This window comes from Diceros bicornis, chromosome 3 (genome assembly GCF_020826845.1).
Source record: "Diceros bicornis minor isolate mBicDic1 chromosome 3, mDicBic1.mat.cur, whole genome shotgun sequence".
In the NCBI taxonomy this organism is placed as follows: Eukaryota; Metazoa; Chordata; class Mammalia; order Perissodactyla; family Rhinocerotidae; genus Diceros; species Diceros bicornis.
This window is the reverse complement of record NC_080742.1, coordinates 38,133,434-38,146,790: the sequence shown is the minus strand read 5'-3', so window position 1 is coordinate 38,146,790 and position 13,357 is coordinate 38,133,434.

The window sequence follows — 13,357 nt, the reverse complement described above, 5'->3', positions numbered from 1 at the left end:
AGAGGTGAGCATTGGTAGCTCACAAAGAAACTTGGTCTTTAAGTGTACAGCCTGTTTTCAATACGAGGTTGTGGAAAATATTTTTGTTTTCTTTATATTCTACCCAGATGGCAGAGGCTTTTTGCCTAATCTTTGCATATGTGTACAGTTAAAAAGGTTTATTGACTCTTGAGCTGCTTTGACATATTTCATAACTGTAAATAATTGTAAGCAAACAAACAGGAAAATAAGAAACTTCTCACTTCTATAAAGCTAACATTCCTTTGGTAGTTATAACATATTACTATTCTTGTTAATAACACAGCCCACACTGTGGCTATTTCTGGTTTTGGGGCACTTGTGATTTTATGCAACAACCACTTCATTGTTGATCTTCTCCTGGATAAGCCCCCAAATTCCCAATAATAAAACTGCCTAGGTGTTTTTCATATTCAAATCATCTCTGGTACTTCCTTGAAGCACAGACTCCTTCCCCTTGTAATAGGGAATCGGCCCTGGGAAACTAGCAGTAGAGCTTTAAGATAGATATGTTCCATATTTTCTTAATTAGATGAAAAAGAGGAGCTCAACCAATGCTAAATTAATCTCATTCAGGGAAAGTGTTATTAATATGAATATAATTTAGTAATTGTATAACCTTTGAAGATGGATAGAAATGTCTTCTTGTTCATAAACATGGGCTGATACAGTGACTCCCAAGAAATTGACCTCTAAGAAAATTTTATTCCTAGGTTTAAAATACCTGGGTCAAGACCTCTGCTTCTGAGCAAAATGGAGAAACAAGGACGGGATTTTCTCTGCTGCCTAAAAAAAACAAAAGACATACAACATATATGAAGGATTTTCAAGACTTGGGATATCAGCCAATGAAAGACAATGATCTTTGAGAGGTGCAAAATAAATGAGGTGAGCCCTGTGATAGCCCCCACCAACTACTTTGATAGAGTTTCCAGGCTATGGCACAGAAAGGATAACCAATAAACTGAATAAATTCAACAACTTAGAATTCCGTGAAAGGCACGAATTACGAAAGCTCCCTCAAAAAGAAATAGATAACCAGGATAGCCCTATGTGTATTTGAGAAATTAAATTTTTAGTTAAAAACTTTCTAACAAAGAAAACTCCTAGCCCAGGTGACTTTACTGGTGAATTCTATCAAATATCTAGAAAGAAATAGTATCAATTCTTCAGAAACTTTTCCTGAAAATTGAAAAGTAGGAACACTTCTCAATTAATTCTAAAAGAAAGAGCATTACCATGATGCTAAAACCAGACAAAGATATAACGAGAAAAGAAAACCACAGATCAGTATCCCTCAGGAACATAGATGCAAAATTTCAAGACAAAATTTTAGCAAACTGAATCCAACAATATATAAAATGTATATCACAAATAAGTGAGATTTATTCCAGAAAAGTGAGGTTAGTTCAGCATTTGAAAATCAATCAACGCAATTCACCATATTAAACAACTAAAAAAGAAAAACCATATGATATCTCAATGGAAGAACATTTGACAAAATCCGACATCCTTTTCTATAAAAAATCTTTCAACAAACTAAGAATAGAAAGGAACTTCCTCAACCCGATAATGGGCATTTATGAAAAACCTATAGGTAACATTATACTTGATGGTGAACGTTTTCCCCTTAACATCAGGAATAAGACAAAGATGTCTGCTCCCACCATTTCTATTCAACATTGTACCAGGGGTTTTAGCCAGAGCAATAAGGCAAGAACAAAAAAATAAAAGAAATCCATATTGGAAAGGAAGAAGTAAAACTGTCATTATTCACAGGCAATATAATTGTGTAGAAAATCCAGTGGAATCTACAAAAAAAGCTGTGAGTTTATGAATTCTTAATACAAGAACTGTAAATGTAACTAGTGCATTCTCAAAGGAATTTAACTATAATGCCTGTAATGTTTAGAATTCAAGAGTGATTGTAAAATGGATTGAACTCAGGGGCTAGCCCCGTGGCATAGTGGTTAAAATTCAGTGCACTCCACTTTGGTGGCCCAGGTTCACAGGTTCAGATCCTGGGTGCAGACATACACCACTCATCAGCCATGCTGTGGTGGCGATCCATATACAAAATAGAAGAAAACTGGCACAGATGTTAGCTCAGGGCAAATCTTCCTCAAGCGAAAAAAAAAGGGGGGGGAGGTGAACTCAGAAAAAAACCCCTTAAATTAGTCTAAAGATGTTGGGATAAAGTTCACTTATTCTAACCACAAAATATCTGTAAATAATGAAACCACTGACAGTTATTTCTGGTGATTCTGTAAAAATAGCATACAGGTGGATTGGACTTGCTGTAAAACTTCTTGTAAAATAGGTCAAATATTATGCACAGTGCCTTTACTGATTCCCTGCACTGCTCATGGCGATATAGTTGTTTGCATAGTTTCAACACAATTAGATAAACCAAGTTTATAATCATAACTGTATCAGAAATGTCACACTTGAAGGCAAAACTCATTTAATTAAGTATGACAAGCCCACTCTAAAGAAATTAGGACTACACTTCATAGTTGGAGTTTGGGCTTGTACCTACTCTGTGACCAGTAAGTTCTAACCTTACAAGAATATATATATCACTACTCCTGGCAGCCAGAAACAGTGATGAATTTTGGGTCCTCAGAAGTAAAAATGAATAGCCCTACCTCTTTAGGGATGAGGGGTAATCCAAGAAGAAAATAACCACTTGTTCTTTGGTCCTTTGCCTCAGAGTAGACAAGATGACAAAAGCAGTTACAAGGAAGGAAGAAAGAAAGGAAGAAAGGAAGGGAGGGAGGGAGAGAAGAAGGAAGGAAGGAGGGAGGGAAAAAAGGAAAAAGGGGAGGGAGAGAGGGAGGGAGGAAGGAAGGAAGGAAGGAAAGGGAAGGGAAAAATTAAAAGAAAAAGGGAAGGAAAGGGATGCAAAAAGTAGAGCACTGAGGAGAAGAAAGAGCTGAGGAAAGAGGAGAGGAATGAGGAGGGGAGAGAAGAGAAGAGAGGGCATGGAGGGGAGGAGAGAAAAGGATATTCTGGGACAATAATGCAGCCATTCTTTTTGAAATCTCTGAACAGAAGTTAATTCTCTGTCCTTAGTGTGGAATAGCTCTAGTTTTGTTAAGCAAATAGCAAGAAAATTAATTAATACCTTTAATTGGACTTAGGTAAATAAAGTAGGCCACGTTGAAAAGAACCTAGATAAAATAAAAGCTTTAGTCTACAGACTATATAAAACAGCTAATATTGATTCTGAATTGCCATAGAATTTTGTCTGGGAATACAGTCGTCCTCCTTACCCAAGGGGAACACATTGCAAGACCCCCAGTGGATGTCTGAAACTGCGGATAGTACCGAACCCTATATATATTACATTTTTTCCCATATACACATACCTATGATAAAGTTTAATTTATAAATTAAGTAGAGTAAGAGATTAACAACAACAACTACTAATAAAATAGAACAATTATAATATACTGTAATAAAAGTTACCTGAGATCTTAGCAACCACAGCATATGGTTTTTTTCTCTCCTTATTTATTTTTTATTTTTGCTGAGGAAGATCAGCCCTGAGCTAACATCTGTTGCCAATCTTCCTCTTTTTTTTTTTTTTTTTTGTGGAGGAAGATTGTCCCTGAGCTAACATCCGTGCCAATCTTCCTCTACTTTGTATATGGAACGCTGCTACAGCATGGTTTGTTGAGTGGTATATAGGTCTGTGCCCAGGATCTGAACTCACGAACCTCAGGCTGCGGAAGCTGAGTGGGCGAACTTAACCGCTATGCCACCAGGCTGGCCTCCCTTTCATTACTAAGTTGAGAACTTGCACCTCTTCACTTAAAGGAAGCACTTTACGCCTTCCCTATGGCATATCTGAATTGCCAGTATCACTACTCTTGCGCTTTGGGGCCACTGTTAAGTAAAATAAGAGTTACTCGAACACAGGCACTGTGATACCACAACAGTCGAATTGAGAATGCTACTAGGTGATTAACTGGATGATTCACGTCCCAGGCAGGACGGAGTGGAATGGCTCGAGATTTCATCATGCTACTTAGAACAGCATGCAATTTAAAACTTATGAATTGTTTATTCCTAGAATTTTTCATTTAATATTTTTGGACCACAGTTGGCCATGAGTAACTGAAACCATGGAAAGAAAAACTGCAGATAAGGGGGGCACCACTGTATTCCTATTATATAGGAAAACAAATATCTACATGATGGAACATTGTGGATGACCTGGTAAGCGAGACTCCATATATATTGTGTAAATTAAGCTTATGTCTAATTTTTGCCATTTATAAAAACATAAAAGTGATTGACTAAACAAAAAAAATCAAATGAATGATCTCAGCACAAATATGCAATGAGAACCTGTTTTTTGACTGAGATAGATCTTTGAAGTTTCTCTGAATCAAAAGGAGAACTTGAAACTAAAAACTGTCCCAAATCTGCTCTGAGACAGAATATTTTTTGTAATATAATATACAACCTCATTCCAAGAAAAAAAAATTGGTATTCCTGATGAACTGTTTAAGCAATTACTGATAGATCGTAACTGGATTAAGACCTCTTCAAAGAAACCAGTAACCCACCTCACCCAGCTCACTGTCATTAGGCCTGAACTAAATTTATTTTTGAATCTCGCCACTCTTTCCCTAGAAATGTCTCCAGCAAGAGAGAAATCTTTGAAATGGCCTGCTCTTTTAAAAGTCTGCAAAATCCTTGGCATGTGTACATAACTAATTGCTCAATGTTACTTAACAGTATTTTGTGCAAAAGGAACAGTAAATTGTAAATTATTAACAGACTTTTAAAAACGACAGTGTTGAAGATAAATTGCATTGCTATAGCTTAAGAAAAAACATACCAAAATAATCATTACATTATCCACTGGTTTGAGGGGAACATAATTCCAAGATTATCAGTAACAACATGTCATGTGACATAACAACTACGCCGGGGGTGACACGGGACATATGCCTGAACAGAGGGAATAAGAACAATGAATAATTCCTGGTGAGTGGAGGAAATTAGGAAAACCAGCTGGTGTTTAAGGTTCTGAGCAGGATCAAACATCACAGATGGATTTTGAGTGTCAGTGAAAGTAGTCAGGAGATAGCATGTCACATAAACGTAGTGACTGAGAGAGGAAAGAAACAATTCTTAGTAAGATGGAATGAAAGTGGTATGTCTGTTGCTGGCCCCCTTCTACAGCATAGAGCTTATGATTTGTTTCAAAAGGCTGAATCATGTGCATAGACATTTATGAAGCGTTCAGCAATCATGGCCCTACTTAGGGGACATAAAAATCTACAAAGCCTGTCAGTAACTAAAATTATCCAAAATTTGTTTTCAATTAGTACAAAAAAAAAAAAAACCCGACTTGATATAAGCACCTAAATTTTTCCCCTGCTGGATTTTTTTTTAACCCTAGGCTGCCCCAAAACAGAAACATATGAAGTGTTTTGTTTTCATTTTCTTCTTGTTTTTACTTCCCAAAGTTAAGTTCTTAATGTTTAAATAATAAATAATAGAATAGCTAAGGAAGCAAGTTAATATAAGAGCTGATTTTTTCTCACCAATAGGGTATAAAGTTAGGAGATTTGCTAAAGGAGCAAACAGCAGATGGAGAAAAGAGCAAGGGGATAAACGTCTAGTGTGAATTTCAGAACGGGGACCTTACACACACACGCGCACACACACACACACACTCAGCCCAATGTGTTGGGAGCAGGGAGTCCATAGGAACTCCATTTACATTTAGAGTGATTTGAAAGCAGACCACAAGGCATCCCAAGTTCTTTTCTACACCAACATGATGCTATAGCCAGGGAAAGACATGATGACAGGTAAGGTCCCAGAATAGGAACTGAGGCAGCTTCCTAAGTAGCCGACGGCCACAGAAGGGTAGGGGAGGGAGTGTTTCCTGAGCACCCAAGATAAGCACAGCAATGACTCAGGGAAGGTAGAAAAACATAAGGGGTCTCATGGTTTTGACAAAAGGACACAGTCAGTAGAGCCAGTGTGGACAAAAAGAGTCAGAAACCATACTGGGAATGCAGACATCAGCAGCAGATGGTGATGGGACAGATGCCAACTTCCAAAAACCAAACAGAGGCCAGAAAGGACAGGGGACAGCACAAACCAGATACCCTTTTCCAAAAGCCAAGCCTAAGATGCTATGATGAAATCTGAGCTCCTTGAGGTATGAACATAACCCAAGAGGAGGGAGATAGAAACTCGAAAAACTAAATACCAAAAATGGTGTCAACATCTCTGAACTTTATTCAGTTTATCTGAGAATGACAGATTCAATTTTCTATTTTCAGAAAGTGTAGACTCAAGAAAGATGCTAATTCAATTATAAGACAATAAAGAAAGGGCCAGCGCTGGTGGCCCAGTGCTTAAGTCCGGCACACTCTGCTTCAGGGGCCTGGGTTCAGTTCCCGGGTGGGGACCTACACCACTCATCTGTCAGTGGCCATGCTGTGGTGGCAGCTCACATACAAAAAGAGGAAGATTGGCAATGGATGTTAGCTCAGGCAAATCTTCCTCAGCAAAAAAAAAAAAAAAAAAAGAGAGAGAGCGACAATAGAGGAAGTGATGCACTTCTGTATATCTGAGTTTGTGGAAATTCTCCTTGCTATAGAAGACGCCATTCCTTTTCAATCCCGCTTTTTAGAGCAGCTGAACTTCCTTCCCCTCTCCTAGCTTAGCCTATGTTTTGGCACATGCTACCTTCAGACTCCAGAATTTCAGTCTCACTTCCCATCCTAACTAGATGGCTAGGCTGCCACAGGCATCCAGCAAATGGCCTTGCACGAAGTTATTAGCTAAGTCAGTCAGCTAGATACACACTGCTCACAAACATAATCTACTTTTAATCTACTGATTTCCATTTCTTATCTTTTAGAGATTTTTTGTATCAATTTGGTTTTATTAAATAATGTAGAATTAATGCATTATTCCAAAGTCAAGGAGTAGAAGTGAATGTCGAGTGTGTTAGAGCAATGCCACTCAATTCTTTGAACCGTCTCTGAGTTATACGTCAAACGCAAAAAAAATCATATATGAATTGATCATTTTTTAAATTGCAATTAGTCTTCCCTTTGGTTGAAAGCAATCAATTGGAAACCACCTGAATTATGAGAGTACTCGTCATCTGGGTATTGGAGTGTCTCATTTTCTAAATTTGGTCACTAATATTTCCAGTTGAACCATTTATCTTAGAGCAACACATTGTATTGAAATAGGCAGGAACTAAGCTTTGCTTTTTTATTTTTTTAGTAGTATAGAGACTATGGTTAAGGAGAGTTGGCAAAGAATCTGAATAACGGATTCTCAAGCTGATCAATTTCAGGAAAGAGTGCACATGGAAGTTGGACTGGAAGTGGATTTCTCTCAAAACCGTCAGTGCTTACGTCCACCTTGGAGTATTTGCACTCCAGTTTGAAGACCAGCACTATACACCACTCTAGAGCCGGAGATAGGGCAGTGAATATGCCAAAGCCCCTGACCTCAAGGAAGTTTTATTCAAGTCTGAGGACACAGATTTTTCAAAAGATGAGTACATATATTATCAAGCAAGATCATTTCAGATAGCAGGCAGTGCGACAAAGCATCTAAAGAGGAGTGACAGGGTAGTCAATGAAAAATTCGCTGAAGAAATGACTTTTGAACAGAGAACTGAAGGATATAAAAGAAACAGCCATAAACAGAACTAGGGGAAGAAAGCTCCAGGCAGAAAGAAAACAAGTACAAAGTTCCTAAGTAGGAAAAGAACGTGATCAGAGGAAAGAGAGGGAGCAATATGCAGTGAAATTTGAGAGGTAACAGTTTGTGTGGACTTCTAGGCCACACCGAAGAGCTGTAACTTTATTCTAAGAGCACTGGGAAGCCACTGAAGGTTTTGAGCATGTAAGTGGCATATCTACTGTTTTCTTTAGAGACTGGTTTGTAAAGGAGGAATTATGGAGAGGCCAGTTAGTGTGCTTTGAAGCACTCCAGATAAGAAATAGTAGTGGCTTAGAATACAGTGAAGAGCAGAAGTAGATGGCTTTGAGATGTATTATAAAGGAATTAAGAATAATTCCCTGTGGTTTGTGTATGGGAGATGAAAGAAAGGGGGAAATGAAAATAACTCCTTGATTTTTTATTTGAGTTGCTAGGAGGATGGTTGATCTGAGATAGACTAACAGAGGAATAGGTTTGGGAAGGAAATCAAGAGCTCGGATTTGAATGTGTAGAGCCTGAAAAGCTTATTAGAACTCCAAATAAAGGTGTCATTTAAATATTTGTCTGTATGAGATCCTTAGAGAAAAGGTCAGGGTTAGATTAATAAATCTGAGAATCATCAGTATATAGGTCGTAGTTTTAAAATAGGTCTAGATGCATTCAACTGTGGAGAGAGTGAAATAGGTAGAAGAAGATATATCAAAAACAAGCTTTGGGGCCCAGCCTGGTGACGTAGTGGTTGAGTTCTTGTGATCCCCTTTGGCGGCCCGCAGTTCACAGGTTCGGATCCCAGGCATGGACGTGCACACCACTCATTGAGCCATGCTGTGGCGGCTTCCCATATACAAAACAGAAGAAGGTGGGCATAGATGTTAGCTCAGGGCCAATCTTCCCCAGCAAAAAGAGGAAGATTGGCAATTGATGTTAGCTCATGGCCAATCTTCCTCACAAAAATACAAACAAACAAACAAGCTCTGAAGCAATCCAACAATTAGTATTCAACTGAATTGGGGGAAATGGAGGTCATTGGTGACTTTGACAAGGACAGTTCCATTGAAGTATGAAGTGGGATTAAGAGTAAGTAGGAAGTGTGATGGACAGCGTTTGGCTCTGCTGTACGCAGGGTCGCTAGGAGTCAGAATCCACTGGACAGCACTAACAACCAAGGAGGTGTAAAAATGGAGATAAGCAGTGGAAATGGGATGGTGGCCAGACAGGGATGATGGGTCAAGACAGGATTTTTTGTTTTGTTTTTTAATAGAAGGAAGTCCCTAGGGTATGTATGCCTACTCATAGAAACGGTCCAGTCAGTTATGAGAAATTGATGATACAGAACAGCATTGGAGAGTTCAAGTAGGGACTGATGGTGGGAGAAAGCAATTTTGTGCTTAGGCAGGACAGGTGTCTGAAGGAAGGGGACATATATGAAAACCCCGTGCAAGAAAAGAGTGAGGTCCAAATTTTGAAAATAATTTGGGACCACAGGATGCAAACACTTCCACTTAAAATAACTCCCAGGGTCAGTGAATTGAAGCAGCGATGGGAACTGGCCATGGGGCACTGTGAAGAAACTAGAGAACTCCAATCAGACCAGCTGGCCCAGTTGATCCCAACCCAACTTATACCAAGGAACACATATCTGCTGATATATTTCCAGTGAGGTGCTGGTAAATTCGCTCTCCAGAGTAATAAAGGGGAGGCAAGGAAGGAAGAAAAGAAAGAAGGATGGGAGAGAGAGAGAGAGAGAAAGAAAGAAAGAAGTAAAGAAGGAAGGAAGGAAGGAAGGAAGGAAGAGGCAGATCCCACCCTTAGCCCCATGGCAGGCAGCTGTGCCCGTGTTCCTGGAGCAAACTGCACACAGCTTGCAGGGGACAGGGTGTGCAAAAAGGACCCTGTCCTCCAAATATTGGGTATCTGTGCTCTGATTGCTGATTGCTGCTTCGGATCACAGAGGTGCAGACAGAGAGGTGGGTGGCCATTGTTTTGCACCTCCCCCTATTACTGCAAGCCCTCCTCCCTCTTGAGTTAATGTGACTTCCAGGCCACTTAAAGGGCTAGATCCTTTCCTCTCCACCTCATTTTTTTGTTTTTCCTCTTTTGAGACCCACAAATTGAAGATTAAGACATTCTAAAACAATTGCATATGTGGGGAAAACTAGAAAAAGACGTTGCATGCCCAGGGAAAGGTACAGACTCAGAAAAGATCTGAGAAGGCCTTAAGTATATACCTCAGGCTGATCCTTTTCTCATCAAGTTTCATTTCTCTGATGGAAAAAAAATCATTTCTCTATGTCTGTTTAGAGTCATTCTATTTACAAAAAGATGAAAAATATTTCTTAAAAAATAAATCTATACACACTAGTTGGCATAATACAAAGGATGAAGTAGATCTTATGTTTGCAATAACCTGAAGATTGAAATTGTTAAGAGGTTGAATTGTACAGCATGGAGCAAAGAGTGAATATGAAATAAAAAGCAAAAATCATTCTGCTTTTTTTAAGAGTGTAAAATGTCTTTATTGATATGTCTTATTCTTAAATAATTCTTGCTGAACAAATATAACGTGGAAACCAAACTCCACAAACAGCAAATAGTAACAAAGAATTGAAACTATTTTTTGCCATCATATGAATCTACAATTTCCAGGTATAACAGATTCAGAAAGTATTGGGCAAGCTGAATAGAGCTCTGAGAAGGCTATGCACATTCGCCGAACAATCAAAACACTTCCAACAGAGAGGGAAAAAGAAAAGCAGATCTATTGAAAAACATTTTTATGACACAGAACCATCGAATTAAATGACTTTCAAATAAAGGTGTAAACCTTACAATAATTTCAAGTCACATTCAATATGAAGCAAAGATTTACATGAAAGAACTTTTAGATGTGTGAGCATTCAGATGAGAGAAATGTGCTCAGTGAAGTAGAGAACCCTAAATGCTTTGCGACAGCCTGGCCATTGCTTGGGCATGATGACTTCAACAGCAGCTACAGAAAGAAATGGAAAATTGGAATAAATACTGATCAAGCCATGAAAGGGCAGAATAAAAGTGAGTTCCTGTATCTATATATCCAAGTCCAGATATCACTTCTGTATGGATGATCCAGAGATGATTAATTCACAGTATGTCAAAACCTGAACTAATCTCAAGTCTATTACCAAATTTTTTCTCCAGATCTTGTTTGATCATGGCCCATCTACCCAGTTACCTAACCACAAACCTCAGAGATACCTTTGAACCCTCGCTTTCTCCCATTTTTTCCCATCTTTTATGAAGTCTATCGACTTCACTGCTAGTGTCCAGGCAGTCCTTTCAATGTGTATGTTAATGATATGAGTCAGAGCCTCATCAGTCTCTTGCCTAGGTCACTGCAACAATGTCTTAATCGATCTCCATGTCCCCAGTGTTTCTCCTCTCAATCTATTCTCCACATTGCTGCCAAAGTAATCATTCTAAAATGCAAACCTGATCATATCACTTCCTTGATAAATATCCTCCAAAAGTTTCCTGATACCAATTGGGATAAAGTCCAGACTCCTTAGCATAACAAAAAGCCCTTGGTAGGTCCCACACTCCTCCCTACCCATTCTTTTCCTCGATATCCCCCGCTCATCCTTCCAGACCCAATTCAAGAATTACCTCCTCTGAATATTCATTCATGATACACTTATCTGAATCAGGTTCCCTAACCACAGTGCCTTGCAATTTTGTCTTAGAACTTATCTTAGTTTGTTGTAATTGACTGACCATGTGTTTTCATCCCCGCTGTTCTTTAAGCAACTCAAGGAAAGAAGCCATTGTTCTTCATTTTTGTATCCCCAGCATGGAGCACAAACACACAGTAAGCAATTAAAGTATTTGAGAAAGGAAATAGGAAAGAAACACAGAAGGGATCAACTAGATAACTCTAGGAACTATTTAGCTCTAAATTTCTGTCTCCATGATTCCATTTATTGGGGCCAGACCCCCATGTCATACACACATAATCTACAGGCAGAGAGGGGTAAACTATCCACACCAATAAGCTATTCTTCTGTTCTCCGACCCCAAGAGAAAGCGTTCCCTTAAGCTCACCATGTAAAGGCAGCAAGGAAGCTTTAAGGTGAGAGAAAACTGTAGTAGTATACATTCTTAGGAGTACAGCAATAGATCCCCAGGTGGTATACCAAGGAGCTGGTTTTTACCTCCAAAGTAACAATGCTCATGGAAGCACTGGGTCATCCTCCCATCCTGCAGACATGAAAGCTGAATGCCAGGGAGGTGAAGCATTTCCATACGCCAGAGGGCAGTCTTGGAGCAGCAGTTTCCATGCCTAGGAAGTTTTCTTTGGATTTTTCTTCCCTCCATATCAAGTTAAAATGTATCTACCCTTATTCCTAGACTCCCTGAGGCAGACTTAGTTGTGCCCTCCTGTGTGGTATACCCGTAGGTCTTCTACAGAATATATCACACTGCTGTTATTATTGTTATTAGATAACTGTTGAGAGGCAATTCTCCGAGAGACTCTTGCATTTCTGACCATTTGAGCAAAGACGTCTTTTGCTTCCAACTATCTTTTCAAGGATGTTTGTGTGGCAAACTGCCCTTGAAGACAGAGATAGTGTCTCTCTTCGACGGGGAAGAAGGCAGGTTTTTTCCTAACCTACCTTGATAATAAACATGTCTCCCACCAAGGTGAAGGCTAGACAAGTTTGCTAGCAGCCTCCTTTATAAGATTGGGAGCTTCCTAAGCTTATGGTTCCTCAATTGTGATACCAACCTACTGTATACACATCTACCTGGGCCACTTTACATCACCCTCATGGAACTCAGTTGGGGGGTGGAGAGTGGGAAGGAATCCATGAGAACGTGAAGTTCAGCCTGCTGTTGTGCCATGAATAATAAAGTCCTTTTCTCTGACCCAGGAACCTCGTGTCTTATGTCAGCATCTATGAAGCTGTAGCAGGCTCATTTGTTAAGCATTTAAGTAGAGTGAAATCTCAGACACTTTTTGAGTTCCTGATAATGAGCTGCGTGTGTGTGTGTGTGTATGTTTAACCTGTTCAGTTTCTTCTGATCAGGAAGTCCTTAAGAGTAACGACTGTATCTAATTCATCTGGGTATCTCCAAGACCTGACCTAATTAAAGTTAAAATAGATGTTAGCTGAATAAGAATATAATGAGAACATGGGTAGTTAAGAAGAGGAAAAAGGGGTCAGACAAAACCTACCACATAATTGACAAATCTTTTCATCACTTAAATTCATGCTGCTTTTCATTAAGTTAAATTAATGTTATTGTTCAAGTTAGAAAAAAACTAGACTGTTGTCCATATGTATTCTTTACATGACAATTATCACCTTAACCCCAACTTTCACACTGTCATTCTATTCTCATAAGTTTTTTGGCATACTTCAGTAAAATGAATGCATTAATTCTAAGTATTCAAAACATTTTATCATAGATAATATAAAAATTTGCTAGGAGTTTTGCTTGGGTAAAAATCTGTGCTTAGATGTAATGAGTGATAGAAATGAGATGTCATTCCTTCACCAGTGGCTTGGCTAGAGAGAAAGTGGGGAAAACCCTCTCTCAATATATATATTTAAAGCCACAAATTTATATAGAGAATTAGGAG